Here is a 16465-nt window from a genome sequence, read left to right on the forward strand (position 1 = left end):
TGAAGGTCTTCTCTTAACCTTGAAAGGATGGCTTGATGGGAATTTCTGTCAAGTCTCCACTTGCTTAAATGTCACTGGATGTTTTAATTTACAGGCATTATCAGCCTGGGAGTGGTAATGGTCTGGCTGTTAGTGGAAAAGAAAGCTTGTTATCAATATTAGGCTCTTTTTATTTGGGAGCATAGGTTTCTTTGATTTGGTTTACTTTAGAAGAATAATACTGAGGTATTTACAGAAGCACACCACAAGGTCACGTTGAATTTCAGTACAATTATTTCATGATTTAAGACAGCAGGAGAGCCTAATGTGCATCCCATTTTACTTTGTTTTCTTGAATAAAAATGAACTGTTGAGAGGAGCAGGCTGAAGTTTCTGATGGCTCCTGTAAATCATCTCAGCTGTCAATGGCACACAGCAGCTTTCAAGGGAGAATATCAGCTGGGTTTTATACTTATTTAACTATTAAAATAAAGTCCTGTGGGCTCTGAGTGGAAGCTGTCCTGAAGTATTTGTATACCCTTTAATGGCTTTATCACCATCCATGCTGCCTCCCCAGGTGGATTAAAGCTAAAATAAAGGGATTTTTTCTCCTGTCTTGGTTTGGCTGTCTGGTTTGTCAGGGACAGGAGGACTTGGCCCTTCCACCAGACTCTGTGCAGCCAGTGGCCATATAGCATCCTAACATTGTAAATACTTTGCTTTTTTTGGTATATTTGATCTTAATGTGTTATGTAGCTGCTAAGTTTCACTTTATCTGCATGTTTTTATTGTATTAAGGCCACCAGCTTTCATGAAGTTCTTGTCTTATTTTTGGTATGTTGCATAGTCTGCGGAATTTAGTCTATTTAAAAATTGATACAGCATAAAAAACTGTCTTGTGCACACAATAACTTAGAGTAGAAAATGAGGTGCAAGTTTGGTACACAGGTTCTAAATTATTTACATTTTCCATAAAAAGGAGTGCAGAAAAAACCCTGCTTGTAATTTTCTCCTCCAAGTTTACCATTCTTCTGTCTTCATCCATTTTTGCTTGCCTTATACAATTATGTCATTGGAACAATCAAATATTAAATCTAGAAGGTAAGGATTTATATTTTGCATTATAATTCACTTAATATTTTAATTTTCTTTCCTTTTGAGCCAAGCATCATCTTTAAAGAGCTGTGTTGTAGATGGGTTAAGGAATCACTGAAGACATTGGGCTTTAATCTGAGCAGGAGCCTGTTTTCAGTCTGGTTTTTTCATCACTACAGAGCTGAAGGGGAGAAGTTTGGGCTGTGAATCACTGGAAACACAATCTGTATTTTCAACAGGAAAAACAAATATACAAAATCTGATCTTGTCTCAGTAGATTTGTTTCTTTCATTAGGAGCCAGAAACCTCCAGGTGTCCTCTGGCCTCACTTTTACTTAAGTCAAAAAACAATTTAAGAAACATATGTTGATTGCAATAATGATTGGTCAGAGTGGCTTTTACTTGGTTTTGTGGGGATTTTTTGCACTCAAGAATTTTATTACAGACTTAGCTAGGTCTGTGTACAGGAGTGTGTTGGTACTTTTTTTTTTTTCCTTGCAGCTGGTAAATATATGTACCATCAAAAACTTCCAGACTATACTAAAATATGTTTAAATCTTCCTTCAGTAACAAGTTCATGAATATCTTGAACCTCCCCTTCACTTTTAATGATGCAAAATTTCCTAAAGAACTAATAATGAGCTGATAGTTGTCAGGGAAAAGATTTTATTTAGATAGATTTGTTTAAAGAATTTTTTTTCCTGGCCAAGTTTGATCAAACATGCTGTGAATATCAGGAAGTTTGATCTAGGAGCTAGTTTGCTCATTTATTTATAAAATACTTGCTTTGGGGATGTTTCAGAAGGCAGGTATGAGATGGAGAATAATGTATACATGTTGTTCAACATTGGTTTAATTTTTTTTCTTGATTGAATAAGTTATATGACTAGTTTTCCCTTTTTATTAACTGTCTCTTTTGCATAAGTTGTAGGTAATTTCACATCTATATAAATCAATATAAAAAGACATTATGTATGTATATTATTATTTAACCATTGCTCTCTAGGGCATAGTTTTGTCAGTCCTATTTTATAGAGAATTTCTGTAGACTGTTATGACAATCTGTGCAGTGGAAAGATCCTACAAATCCCCATTTTTTGAGTGTTTTGAGTGGTGATGGTTTAGTATAGGTAAATAGTAACAGGGTCTATGAATAACACAATCCTACAGGCATTACAGGAAATAAAGCATGAAGAACATTCTGCTAAAAACACTGAACAAATGAATACTCTGTAGAGAATGTATTAGTGCAGAGAATTTTTCAAGTTATTTCCTGTGAGAGCCACCCATGAATTTATGCCTGGAAATGCAAAAATGTTAAAATGCATTGGTGTCTTTTGGAAGCCTGTCAAATGCACATTTTGTGCTGTCTTGAATTATTACTTGTGTGTGTATTAAGCAGACATCAAATTGTGCTTAAATCAAAGATAAATGACTGCTGCTTTGGATGGCTTTTTCTGAGAACTGCCCAGAAAGGAGGGTGAAATTGGAAGTTGTATGCAATCACACTTCACCAATATACAATGAGATAAACCTTATCATACATAAATCTTCTTTTGGGTGATATCTAGTCAGAATGAACTCTCTAAATTTTCCTTCTAGCAAAATTCTTTTATAAGCCAGATACTATTTATTCTAACATTGATTTAATGAGCAACGTTCTGTAGACCTCAAATAAATTTCACCCAAAATTTTATTCATGGGCCCCAAACACAAAGAAGACGTGAGACAAATAATTATTTCTCCATTTCACATCATTATCTTCCTCCATCAAGGCACTGTTAGGTGAACAATGTGCCCAGGTTAATTTGATTGCAGCAATATCTTGTGCTGACCTGCACCACATTTGATCCTTTCTAGATCATTATATCATGAAGGCACCTAATGCAGCCTAGAGTATGTGGACAAGATTTATTTTTATCAGTGTTCTGCTTAATAGTTTTGTTGCTTTAATGCACTAAAAATGTACAGATATTTTTTTAAATTTATTGATACTGTCCTAATAAATGTGAGAATTTTTACCCACAGTTATGTTTAATCACTAATTATCACAAGCTTCTATTCCACCTTGTGGAATCACAGTCAAACCACAACTAAGAGGTAATCATCATTTCAGCTTCTCACAACACAAACCTATTTCATGTCTGTCCATTGCTGATGGTATCAACAATATACATTTCTCTTTTGTTTAGGCTAAAATGAAAGGACTGATGAGAATGTTTGGTGTGGAAACAGAGCTGCCAGCCTGAAATGCTGCAAAGTGATGGTTGTCAGGAACAAGCTCCAGTTACTTCCCTTAGGATACTTCCACACATCACACTGACAGGGCATTTCTGCTGTGCTCAGTCTAAATATTAATGTGCTGTCCTTGGCTCTTGCCAGCCCTCCCTCTGACACTCCACCTCACTTCTGCCTGTCTGTACTTTTGGAATACATGAGCTGCTGCTGTTTTCCATTCTCAGGACTTTATTTCTTGATCAAAATGCTTGGTCTTCTTTTCTGGGGACAAGGTCTGAAAGATTCCCCATTTGCAAAATTAAGTGATTTCCAAGTTGGTTCTAGAACTTTTGCTCCTTGACAGTTTGTCTACATCCAAAACTCCTGCACCTCCTATTTTCCAAAGAATGAATGGAACATAGCACAGTGAGGAAATTGGTTAAAGGCTAGAAAAATAGGTAGAAAGTAGCCTCGACTTTTTAACTTAATTTTTGAATTATATGCAGTACTATGCACCTCTTTAGTGTATCTTAATTGCAAATTCAAAGATAAAAATCCAGATAATGATGGGAAGTGCCTATCCCTGAATAGATGCACCTTTCATTATCAAACACTGCCTCTGCATGCCATTCTGTGTTCTATATTTGCAAAAGACATGTCATAAAGATGACTATCTTTGGATGTCTAGAGTTGCATGAATCAGTAAATTGTTTATTTTCTCAGTGGGAGTTCACTCAGGACATTGAGGAGCTATTTCCTCCTAATTAGTTCCCTTGAGTCCTCTTATAAAAAAACCACCTTAGGCTTCAAGGAGTCTGTTTGGGGTCATTATTTTCATGACAAATGTACTCCCCACCACTCCAGATTTCCCAGAAGGGAGACTGCAGGGTAGAAGAATGTTGTGTTGCACAATATATTCCATGATTGGTTCAAATTACTCAATTTACCCCACATTTTCAAAAAACCAATCCAAAATCATCAGTCAGGCACATCCTACTTCCAGTGCTGATGCCAGGCAGTCATTTTCCCTCAGAGCATCATTGAACATGAACTCTCCCCAGCTTGTTTCTTACTTTGATGAACTGGATGGCTGCAGGGACTGTACTGAGATTTGAGGCATTTCATTTGAGATGTTGCTGGTTGTTTCCACTGCTGATAGCTTTGTAGGAAAGGAGTGGACAAGGCTGATTTTGCTCATACCAGGCAGAGATTATTGACCTGTAAAATTCACCATCATATTTTATCAAGCCACTCTGAGATGTCATTTTGTCAGATAGGTGTGCTAATGCAAGGTGATTTATCTTGTCTAATCTTTGAAAGGTAACCTGCAATCAAACCCCAGACAATGCTGAAAGATGTTGTCACTTATGTAGCACATGCTGAAAAGACAAGAATTTTTGTTTTGGTCTTTAGATCAACAAATTCTTCCTCAAAAAGAAAAGTATATCCTTCATTTTAGACTCAAATTTTAGCTCTCTGTGGTGTAAATGTGTTCATTTTCACTTGTCAAAAACCTTTTCATGCTCTGTATCTTGTGATTATTGCACTGTGATCACTCCTTGATAGTTGCTCACCTCTCTGATTCAGAGTTTGCCAACTTCAATGTTGTGTTTTCACTTATTCTGCTGGTGCTGAGCTGACTCCAACAGAGTTTTAGGCTGCTTGAAACGCTGGGCTTAGGTTCTAAATCCCCTCTAAATCCCAGTGTTTTACTCTGGCCTTAGCAGACTCCAGGGCAGTGGGGTAGAGCAGGCATTGCCAGTGGAATTGCAGATGTGAAACACTGGACTGTGGCAGGAGTGTTCACGGGCACCTACAGGTATTGTCTGACTCAATCTGTGCCAGCCTTACTGCAAAACACGGATTTATGGAAACTGGGCTGAAAAGTGGAGCTGTGATTGCCCACCAATAGCCACATCAGCCAGTGTGTAACCCTCAGGTGGCTGTGGAAAGGGGAAATGCTGCCTTGGGAGAATTCCCTTTTTAACAACATCCCCTCTGCACACAAATGCCCCTTTAACCCCTCTCTACCTGACATCACCTTCCAAGCTAATATTCCCAGTGCCAGAGAAGCACTTTTGGTTTATCTCAGTGGAAGTTTGTTTGATTGAAGCCTGGATAATAGAAATAAACCTTTTTATTGATAGGAGATGCCCCTTTGTTTTAATCCTGTGGCCATGAAAATATTATCCAGACATCTCTTAGGTTTGCAATGTGAGCTTGCAAGCTTCTCTTGCAGTCTGAATTTCACATGTGCAGCACAAGTCCAGCATCACTGTAAACACTGAGATCAGCTGTGAACAGAGAAAACAAAAAGCTGAGAAAAACAGATGCCTTTTAATTTGTAGACGTCATTTAACACTGAACTGACCCATAACACAATGTTAGGTGCTTTATTGTATTTGCCCACCTTAGAAAGAAGCTGCAGCAGCAGCAGTGGCTGTGTGGGGAATGCAGCCACAATTCCTGCACCCTCTACTGGCTGATGCACACACCTCAGAGGGGGCTGCAGAATTTTTTTCCTCAGCTATAAGAATGAATTTCGCAGCTGGAGCATAACATTTGCCAACAAAAATGTTATAGTGGCATTATTAGTAGAAACAGGAAATTTGGGTGCTCTAGATGTCTGGAATAGGAAAGGAAGTGAAAGGTCTGAGAAATAGAAAATTAATAAATTCTTTCATCTTGCCTAAGAAACTAGTTTTTGAGAACCCCTGTGCTCACTTTCTACAGCAGGGGAATGCCAAAGTTTGGCACACAGAAGACTAAGCTGTAAGGTGCTAATTCTGAATGCTAGAGGCATTGTTCATTAAGTTCTGCAAATGCCAGATGTGGAGGGAGAAAAGGTAGTATTCTGCAATCAAGACCTAGAAATTTGAAAATTAAAATTCAAAGTCATGTCTTTCTGGGTGTGGGATTCACTTCAGCCACAGTTAAGTCTTACAAAGTATTTGTATAGATTTAACTTTCAGATGGTTGTAGCTGATCTTGTTATAAAAACCAGCTGAAGTTTCAAAGTCCATGTAGAGAGCCCTCTGTGGCATGACCATGGTGTAGAGAGGATCATACACTCCCCTGGGTTATGACATCAATTAAATAATAGGCTTCTAGGCTGCTGCAGTTTCTCTAATGCTGTTTCTTTCTCTCTCTTTTTTTTTTATTTTAAATTTCTCCTTTTTCTTCCTTGTCTGCCTACATGGATGCCAGCTAAGGCTTCCTGAGGTTGTAGTGCTCCTGCCACAGCAGACAGAGGATCTGCAGATGTTTTGTTTAGAGCAGGGGTTCTTTGATGTGTCCAGTTTTCCAGAGTGCCTCACCATGTGGATCTGGTGCTATCTTGTGTCTGTGTGCAGCAAGAGACACAAAGGCTCATAACCTAGCATGCACCAGCTGTAATGAAGAATTTTGTTGTTGCTACTCTGCTATTAAGTTGTTTGGACTGCTAGGTTTCACAGGAATATTATTGGGCAATAAAGAACAGCTCACACTACAGTGAGATTTTCAGAAATCACAAGCTCTGATCTGCCTTCAGTTTACTTTCTTAAAAGTAGTTGTATTTTCAGAAGGATTATTGCCCCTCTCATTGCCAGTTAGAGATGATGCTTCTCTGGGTCCTTCAGTTCAGGAGCTCTTCAGATGTCTTTGCTTTGGAGATCCTTGGCAATTTCTGTTCTCTCTGCTTTGCTCTTGCCTGTACATGTCAATTTTGTGTCGTTTGTCATTGTGCAGTGAATCAGATTCCCAGACATGACAAGCTTTAAGACTTGCTAAGATAAGCAGATGAATATGTTACAATGTTTGTACAATGGTGTTTGCATATTGATATTATCTCCTGGACTTCCCATCACCACTGATGCTGATTAATGCCTACAAAATACAGGAATGTGTCATTTATGAAGTGTTTTCCTGTCTGTTCATTATTTCCTATTGCTTATTTTGGCAGAATTTCATAAGCACTCCTCATATTGACTCCTCCAGAAAACCAGTCAGTCCCAGACAGCCCTCTGGGGTGCCTGGCCTCTTCCAGAGGTCTCTCAATTCCCTGCAGGAGCACAGACTTGCTGCTGTGTGGGTCAGTGCCAAGCAGCTGGGGCTGGCAGAGGCTCCCTCTTGACCTCCCTCTCCTCCCCAGCTTGGGAATCCTTACATTTCTGCCCTTTTCTCTTCGACATGAGGAGATCATCTCTGCCCTGGTGATAAAAAAAAATCAAAATGGATTAGACAGAGTTACAGGCAGGAGAGACAAAAGAGTTTGCTCAAGGTCTCCACCCTGTCACTGGCATAGCCAGAGCAGGGCTCTGCCCCTACTCCCAGCCCAGTACCCAAAGCCCAGCACAGCCCAGCCTCTTCCAAATGCAGCTCACACAAAGCAGACTGGAAGTGATTTACTGCTCCTTAGGAGTGTTTTCAAATTGCATCTTTTTCAGTCGTCAGAAATTAACTGCGACTGCCTGAGTTTTAATTAATGGCTCATGTTATTTGGTGCATCTGAAGAGAAAATTTAAGAAACATCTTTGGCTCTTTTGGCCAGTAGCCATAATGACAGCCAGGCTAATTACATCGGTCACCAAGTTATCGGCGCAATCGTAACTGGAGGCAAGCAGATGCCAGGAGAAGCTTGTAGTAAAATCATGATGTATTTCACAGTCATCTTATTACTGACTGATTTAAATAAGGACCTAAAATGCTCTGTCAGTACTGGGAGTGTCAAGGTTCCAGCAAGTCTTAATTCACAGAAGTTCAAACTTTCCTTGCTTATGGAAAGTGACTGGTGAAAAAGGAATAGGTATGCCAAGCAAAAGCACATGGAAAACAATTTACTGCTTATACTTGCAAATGCTAACAATCCAGGCCACATGTTCTTTTTTTTTTCTACTGAGTTCAAGTATTAGGAGCAAAAAGTCTCTGATGAGGTTCCTCTAACTTCCATTTCATCATGAGAGATGAAGTTGGCCCATAGTTCTCTGTCATTTGCTTGCTGGGTCTAAATGAATATAAACTGCATGTAATAGTGACTCAGAGCAGCAGCTCCTTCAGGGAATGTGCCTGTGTGCTTTCAAACCCAGCACGCTGGAAGTAGAATACAGTATGTACTCAATGTTAGGTTTAAACTAATTTAATTAGAAAAACAAGAAATTGGTTGGTTTTCACACAGTCTGAACAGAAAAATCTTTGTGAAAATGCTTTCCATAATTTGAAAAACAGTCTAGACCCATGGTTTCCTCTGCTGGGTCACTGCAAACCAAGGTACTTCTGGATTATGGCTTCAAATAATAACAGAAATTTTGGGAAGGAACAAAGTCATAAAACTCCTCTGGACTAAATGTATTCCCAGCCACATAAACAAGGAAATGGATTTTATAATTAATTCAGAGTTCCCTGGCAAGAGCAGTGTTGTAATGTGTTGTAATCTACTGATTAAGCTCCAGTAAGAACACTGGCAATGCCCTTTTTTTATCAATATCTGTCTTTTAACAGCACCCAAAAGGGCCTGAAATTCTGAATCTCAGAATAACCATGGGTGGATTGTGCTAATCTGAGCACCCAGTCAACACTTGGAGAAGGGTGAGTCTGTAGGAGGAGGGTTTGTGTCATCCTTGGGTCCTGTTGGCTTCATCTTCACAAGTCTTGGAGCTCTGTGTTTTGGAAATGCAGTACTTTATAGAAAATTACTTTTGAGAAGCTCAGGCTGAATGGGTGTTTGAAACCTTCCAGTGCTGCTAATTTTCTTGACTCTCGATATGTGAAACTCCCACGAGTCTCAAGTGAGTCCTTTGCCATACAACAAAGAACTGTATTTTTAAAATGAATTTGTTTTAGTGTAAAAGAACAAAAGTGAAGAAAGCAAATGATAATCATGTTTGGAGCACCTGAAGGACTGGCAGGGCCCTGTGTCTTTGTGAAGATGCTCAATGAAGAGGAATGGCCTCTTTAAGTGGCTCTTCTTGGCAAGGTTAAAGCAAATGAATGGCAATAACTCAGCAGTTACAGCTAACTACAGCAGCTCATAGGCAGGCATTATAATTTCATTAAAGATCTGGCAATCCAGGCAATCTGAAGAATATAAATGCAAGGAGATGAGCAATCTTAAGTTTCATGAAATCAAAGAAAATATTTAACAAAGTTATTGCAAGAGAGCTTAATGAGCTATCTTGAGACAAACAAATTAATGAATATTTAGTATTCTGTATATGTAAACAGTTCCACCTGTTCTACCTATTAAGAAGGTTATTTTTTTTTTGAAAAGCACAGACTGATAAAATTTATATTTGGAAGAAAAACATGACTGTCTTAAGCTACATATTTCAATGTTGCATCAAAAAACTTGCCAACCTTCAAAGCTTCAGGTGCATACTTTATCTCAATGTGCATTTTGGCTTGGATTGCTAGTTGGGAGCTTCTTTCTTCTTTTTAGTTTTTGATTGTATGTTTTGCTCTTTTTGGAAGTTAGCTGCTGACATGAGGGTTGTTTGAAGGGTTTCATGTTCTTAAAACAGAGAGAATGGAGCAGAGGAGAATTTTAGAATATTGCAGGATGCTGGCCTTTGAAATTTCCATGGATTTTCAGTCCATGGAAATTTATCTTTCTTTTCATTTTTTTAATAAATGCAGATAACACAGCCCTATCAAGACTCAGTTGAACTAAATATTAAATAATGCCAGTCTTTAAACCAGTTTTCTGTTTTCTAGATTGCAATGAAACTGTCATTTTTTTGACATGCAGGGTATTAAAGTATATTTAACAAAGTTCTAATCAATTATGGGCAATTCTCCCCTTGTTTCCAGTGAATCCAAACACCCTTTACACATTTTTATGTAGGCATAAATGTTTGTATATCATAGAATGGGTTGAGTTGGAAAGGACCTTAAAGATTATATAGTTCCAACCTTATATAAATATTTATATATATAGATATGAAAATAAATGTGTGCAAGCCATTTAGTTCTTACAAGCAAGGACATCCCAGCTTTAAACTGAATCAGCATCAGACACTGCATTGGTAATACATGAATGTCATATATTATTCTACTATATTAGAATATAATCTATTTTCACAACATACATAGGCTCAGCTATTGCTGTCCTATTTCTGTATAAAGGGATTAGCCCTGTACTTTGTTTTCCCAGCCAAATATCTCTTCCTGGACCTGTACAATTTTCTGGAGCTGGAGACAAACCTAGTTGCCTTCCACAAGGCAGCATTCCTCTTTCCCCAGCAGTATTTTGGATGAGAGGAGAGCTATCGAGGTCCCTGGAGGGAAGAAGGAGGGAGAAATGTTTGGAGCACAGGGCAGGGAAGAAGAAGACAGTGGACCCCAACCTTGGGGACAGGCCAACAAATTGCTCAACAATTTGGTGCCATTTCTGCACGAGTGAAGATGGGCTAGGACCAGATGGAGACTTGGTGGCCAAAGATGGGATTGTTGCAAGCTGGGTGTAAATTGTCAGCTCCTGCTGCCCACAAAAGTCATGGTAAAGAGATAAATGGGTAGATTTCCCCCACAATTAGTAGGGGATAATCTGCTTAAATGATAGAGCACTCCAAGGAGATATGGTGGCTCAGGGAACCCAAGGAAGATAGATACATCCTCCTTGAAGGGGGGAGAATAAAGCCTTGCTCACTTGGATTCCAGAGGCTTATCTAGTGACAAGGAGAGTGCTGTTATTTTATTTCACCTTTATTCCTTGCTTTTCAGTATAAAGAACAACCCAAAGATAAAGCTACTCCAGGGTTTTGTGTGGATGAAGAATGGCAGAATATCTCACCTGCTATTGCCTCTTTGGGGATAGTTTTTAGGCTGTTGGTTGATCTGTGGCTGGTAGCAAGTGATTGATTTTCATATACAAATTTTCTTTGTAGTTTCGAAACTTTTGTTATTTTCATGTAGTATTCCCTTGAGACTAACATAACAACATTCATGGGATTGCCCTGTCAGCTGAGTATGTTCTGCCTTTCCCTCCTGTGCCTGAGAGCTGTGTGCTTTTGGCGACAGCAAAAGAGTTAAATTTCAGTGTACTGAAGGATTCTGGACTTTCCTAATTAACCATGGACTATAATAGTTAATGAGACAGGCAAAAAACGTGCCCAGGACATGATTATTCCAGTACATGGGAATGTCACAGAATAAACTGTGTCCTGTCACTCCTGCCATGGGCATTTAGTTCCAGATCCTCAGTGGGACTGAGAGACATAAATAGCCCAGCGTGGCTGGGACTGACCTTCCCTCCACTGGGATGTGCTCTCAGGTGAGGGTATAAAACCTTATCAAATTTTTGGGCACCTCCAGACCTTGCCTGAGGCTGTAGGCTTGGAAACATGTGGGTTTGCTGTGCTTGGTTAGTGTCAATATTTTACACTGAGGGGATGTTAGCAGAGCAAAATACAGATTTTAAGCACAATGTGAAGGGAAGTCTCTCCTAAAATAACAGGAGATGTTAATGAGCTCTCTGCAAGAGGCTTAACTCAGGTTGTTTTAATGTGTGATTGTGGCTGCTCTTAAAAAATGAATAGACCTATCAGCATTCAAAGGACTATTCTTTCCTTCTGATCTGGCCTTCCTTTCTCCCCACATCCCCTGAATTGACAACTTTCATTCTCTGCTGTGATCCGAGAAAGCATGAGGGCTGGGGTTGGGGGATAAGTTTTTTTTCTCAATTAGAAATAAAAAGAAAGAAATTTAAAATAAGTAAAAGATTCCAAGAAACAGCAAGGGGAAACAAAAAGAGTCACTTCTATCTTAAGCGCAGGCAGTGATGATCCAAGACAGACAGACGATGGTTTCCTCCTAAATTACACCCGTGTGAAATATTTGAGCACAATCCCCATCTCTCTATATAAACCACACACAAATTACACAATTTGGGTACAATTAAGCCAGAGGCAGCAGCCCGCCCGCCCGCAGGTGTGCGCAGCATCTCCATCCCGCTCGGGCATCCCTTTGCGCCCCGGCGCTCGCAGGGCTGCGTGCGCTCCGTGCCGCTGCCCGCGGCCGCCGGAGGGACCCCGGGGCCCCGCTGCGGGGCCGGGGCGGTGCGGGGGCTCCCCGGGGGCCGGGGCGGTGCGGGGGCTGCCCCGGAGGCCGGTCCGCCCGGGGCGGTGCGGGGCGGTGCGGGGCCGGGGCTGCCGCGCTGTTCGCCGCGCCGCCGCTGGGGGTATCTTTGTACCATTTTTCATCCAGCAGCAATTTGGAGTGGAAACGTGTAATAGGGGGAAGAAAAAAAAAAAAAAAAAAAAAAAAAAAAAAGCAGGGATCTCGGCGGTTTGAGCGAGCCGTGCATCCAGGAGCCGAAAAAAAAGATTAACACCCCGTCCGCACACCCCTCCGCGCCCCTCGGGGCGCCGCCGCGGCTCCGCGATCGCCCCGCCGGACACCGAGCGAAAGGGATTCGTCTGGAGGGCAATTTCGGATCGGGGGAGATCTATTGGATTAGTGGGATTATCTGCCTGCAGACGGAGAGAAGTAGCGTTTGATCATTTCCATTGCCTGCCTGATGGTCGGATTTACATGGAGGTGGCTCGGCACGGATGAGGCTGGATTCCGGATGGGGATTTCCAGCCCCCCCTCCCCGCGCCCCGATCCCGGGAAAGGGCAGAAAAATATATAAAAATCGGTATAATTGGGAAGTGTCCGGAGCACTATCGGGAGCCCTCCCGCTCCCAGCTGCTGGGAGAGCCGGAGGAGGCGAATCCAGCGGATTACAGCTTCAGCTGCGATTGCGGGGAAGCGGCCGTGAACTGGTAAATACTTTGATGCTCCCGGCGTGCGGGGCGAGCCCGCGCCGGGATGGAGAGCAGGGAGGGAGGGATGCAGCAGGGCGGCCGGGATGGAGGAGAGAGGCACAGCCGGGCTGGAGCGGGGCCCCGGGAGGAGGGCAGGGCAGGGCGGCTGCGGGGCTGAGCCCGGCAGGGCCGGCTCCCGAGCCGTGCGTGCGTGTCCGCGGCCGGGGCGATGCGCTCGGGGCTGCGGCGGCGGCTGCGAGCGGCGCCCGCGGGGATGCGCGGCGGCGGCAGCGGCTGCGGGGGTGTTTGCGGGGACATTTCCACGCACACACACACACATACACACGCTCACAGTCACGCACGCCTCCGCCCCGGCGAACTTTTCCTCCCCCGCCGCCCCGGGGCCGCAGCTCCGCGGGCGCTCCGCAGCCCCGCTGCCTCCCGCAGCCCCGGCTCCTGCCCGCCTGCCGGGGATGGATGGCTTGGTTGTTTTTTTTTTTTTTTTTTTTTTTAAATTTCTTCAGACATCTTCTTTCTCGCCTGGGTGCTGAGTGCTGGTTCTTCTGCTTCCCCCCCCACCCCGTCCGCCCCCCCATCCTCCTTTCCTGGTGATCGCACTAGAGCATCATCTCTACTTGCCAAAGGAAAAAATCAATTTTCAACAGGTTTAATTAAAATTAATCAGTCAAATTACTTAATATTAATTGACTTATAATTAAAGCCAGAAAGTTACCTTGGAATCAGGAGAAAGGATGTTATCTGGAATCATTTTAACGATGCATATGGTTTCAGAGCAATTACGTTCAAATAACTGTTTAAATAAAACAAACCAGAGCTTGATTATAGTGTTGCGTTCTTGCTGGTGCAGGTGACACAATCTGGACTGGCCATTTCGTTCTGTAAATTTGCTGACTTTTTGGAGGAATATCATGTTAGCTCGACATTGGGTTTGCTTTCTGGAAGGCCAGTTTGTTTTAGCTCTAACAACTATGGCATTAAAATCCACTAGTATAAAATGGAAATATGTCTTATAGAAGCTATAAATATCAAAGTGAATGTTTTTAGCACGTTTAGATGTTCTGTGAATTTGAAATGAAGCAGATTTTTCTTTTTCTCAGCATAAGTGTAAGAAATTGTTTTAGGAATTATTTTTTGCCAGCACTGCCATCCACTGTATCCAATGCAATATTTGCATTTATCCAGAGCCCTAGTGGGACCTGACCGTACTGGTAAATTCAGAAATAATTCACATCTGAAGCCATGTATTTTTGGCAATGCCCACAATAACCTTTTCATGCTCCCTTGAGACCTAGGTTAGTATTTTTGTTTATTTGTTTTTTACAGTAGCAGCATTTTTGGTGCATCCACAGACTATTCTTATTGCTGAAAGAGCAGTATTGTGAGCTTTGGGACATTTTCCCCTACTTTCCTGGGCTGGCTTAGTTGAAGCAAAGGATACTTATGAAATAGCATGTACTTTATTGCAGGCACCTGACAAGAGAAAGACCCATGCATGGTATAAATGAACATTTAAAAATAGAGCCCATTATTCATGGCCCTGATTTTCAAGGATCCTGATTCCCATTGACTGCACTGAGACTTGTGTGGGCTCAACAGCTGTAACACGTAGACCACTTCTGCATCTTTGAAATTAGATTTGCAGATTGGGAGGCAAAAGCTAAGTAGCCATGTTTGGGAATAGTGGTTGGGAAGGATTATTTATTTTTTCTTTCTTTCCCTTCTTTCCTCTCCCCCCAAAAGTGGTGCAGGGTTAAAGAAGACTGCTTCTTAGTTACTTTTTGATAAATGACACCGTTTTTCCTTAGACTATGGCTACAGATTGCAGTGATGTTGCAAAAGCAGTTTTGCAGTAAATGATTAGGAGATCCTCAGATACCTACAACGAGATCCCATTTATCCTGCCCGTTTCCTGAGAATCATATGCAGGCTGTGGGAAGAAAAATGAGGCAGAGGATAATCATGCTAAGTGTGCTGGGAAGCAGGGTTTGGCTGAACACCTCTGTTTTGTGATTAACTGAAGTAGCAGTGAAAGCCTGAGAGAGGCTCAGGCTGTTTAAGGCAGTGGGTGTAGGAGCAAGGAGGAGAGCTGCTGTCCTGATGCTGCTTTGGTTATCTTACCCCTTCTCCTAGAGTAGGGTAAGAAGATAATATCCTAGCTGTTGATACTTATACATCTTTAGCAGAGTGGGTTTCCTCTGGGTTATTTGGCTGGAGGTGGAGCAGTCTGCTGAGGAGGGTTATTTAAAGCCTGGGACAGGGCTGTAGGCAGATAAATTGATTTGCAAGTGAATGGAGGAATTTGAACGTGGTAATGGTGGCAGTTGTATTTTTTATCAGTTTGCATTTTTAATATCCACTGGCATACACACCAGCATAAACCACTCTAATTGTTCAAATGGAGTCTGGGGAAAAGGGAAGAAAGCAGAGGCTTAGATGTGGTCTCAGCTCGTAATAGATTGGCTTGCCTTTCTTTATTAAAAGCAAATATATATTCCTTTGTAATAGAGATGTAGAGCTGCATTAAAACCCTTGGCTAGCTCTGAATTATTTGTTTGATGTCATATTTATTATGGTTTTTTAATCACATGAAAAAGAAATTATTTAAAAATTAAACAGTGGAAAAAGAAGGGTAGAAGGAGACAGACGTTCTTTGAAAGCAAATAATGAAAATACAACATTTTTCTTAGAGGTCCAGTAGAAACCTCTGTGCATATCTTTTAATAAAGGATGGACAGTTATCAGTCTGATCCAATAAATTATATAGTTTCTGATTAGTCCCAGATATCCCTCCATGATAAGTATAACAGGTGATAAAATAATAGATAATGATAAAAAATAGGTCCTGACAGAGGAATAAAGGCTGTTTTAGAGACATGTCTCCATTTCTGTTACCTTGGTTCTGAGTTCTGCATTGTGAGGGAACACAAGCACTCAGAGGGGGATGCCTGCCCTGATATCCAGGTGTTGCACAAGAGTTTGTATGGAAGGGAGGGAGAGGGAGTTAGGGGATGCAAAAAAAACCCAAACCAAACAACCCCACCTGATGGGAAAACTTAATCATGTGTTGCATATCCTGTAATTTTAATAACAAATGATGACATTACTATTGAATTAGCAGAATTACAAGGGGAAATAGTTTTGCCTTCTTGGTGACTCAGCTGCGTGTTTCCACCTGCCTCTGAAGACCCCACATGTTTTCCAACAGACTTTGTTTCCATAATTATTAATTGCTCATTAATGATGATTTGTGTGCTCTCCAGGGATGAAAAGTGACTGGTTGGCTGCTTAGTCTTGTGTTAAGTTTTCCTGTGCCCCCACTCCACCATGGCACTTCTCACTAGAAAACAAAAGGTGGTGTGAGGGACCAGCAGCTGTGGGAAACCAGGGGCACAGGGTCTGTGCTGTAAATATCCTCATGGTTACCAAGCCAT

General features: G+C 41.5%; 1 protein-coding gene across 5 annotated transcripts in view; it reads left to right on the forward strand.

The window, feature by feature from the left end:
• Positions 1-16465, forward strand: part of NLGN1 (neuroligin 1) — a 415320-nt gene that overhangs the window by 100115 nt on the left and 298740 nt on the right. For 3 of the 5 annotated variants that reach the window (XM_056499190.1, XM_056499191.1, XM_056499193.1), the window contains exon 1: positions 12540-13031. The exons of 1 other annotated variant lie outside the window; for it this stretch is intronic. The gene's annotated coding sequence lies outside the window, so the exon portion shown is untranslated. Of the gene's footprint in view, positions 1-12539; positions 13032-16465 lie in introns of those variants that run through there. One more of the 5 variants, XM_056499194.1, reaches the window with a different exon arrangement.

This window comes from Oenanthe melanoleuca, chromosome 9 (genome assembly GCF_029582105.1).
Source record: "Oenanthe melanoleuca isolate GR-GAL-2019-014 chromosome 9, OMel1.0, whole genome shotgun sequence".
NCBI classification, from domain to species: Eukaryota; Metazoa; Chordata; class Aves; order Passeriformes; family Muscicapidae; genus Oenanthe; species Oenanthe melanoleuca.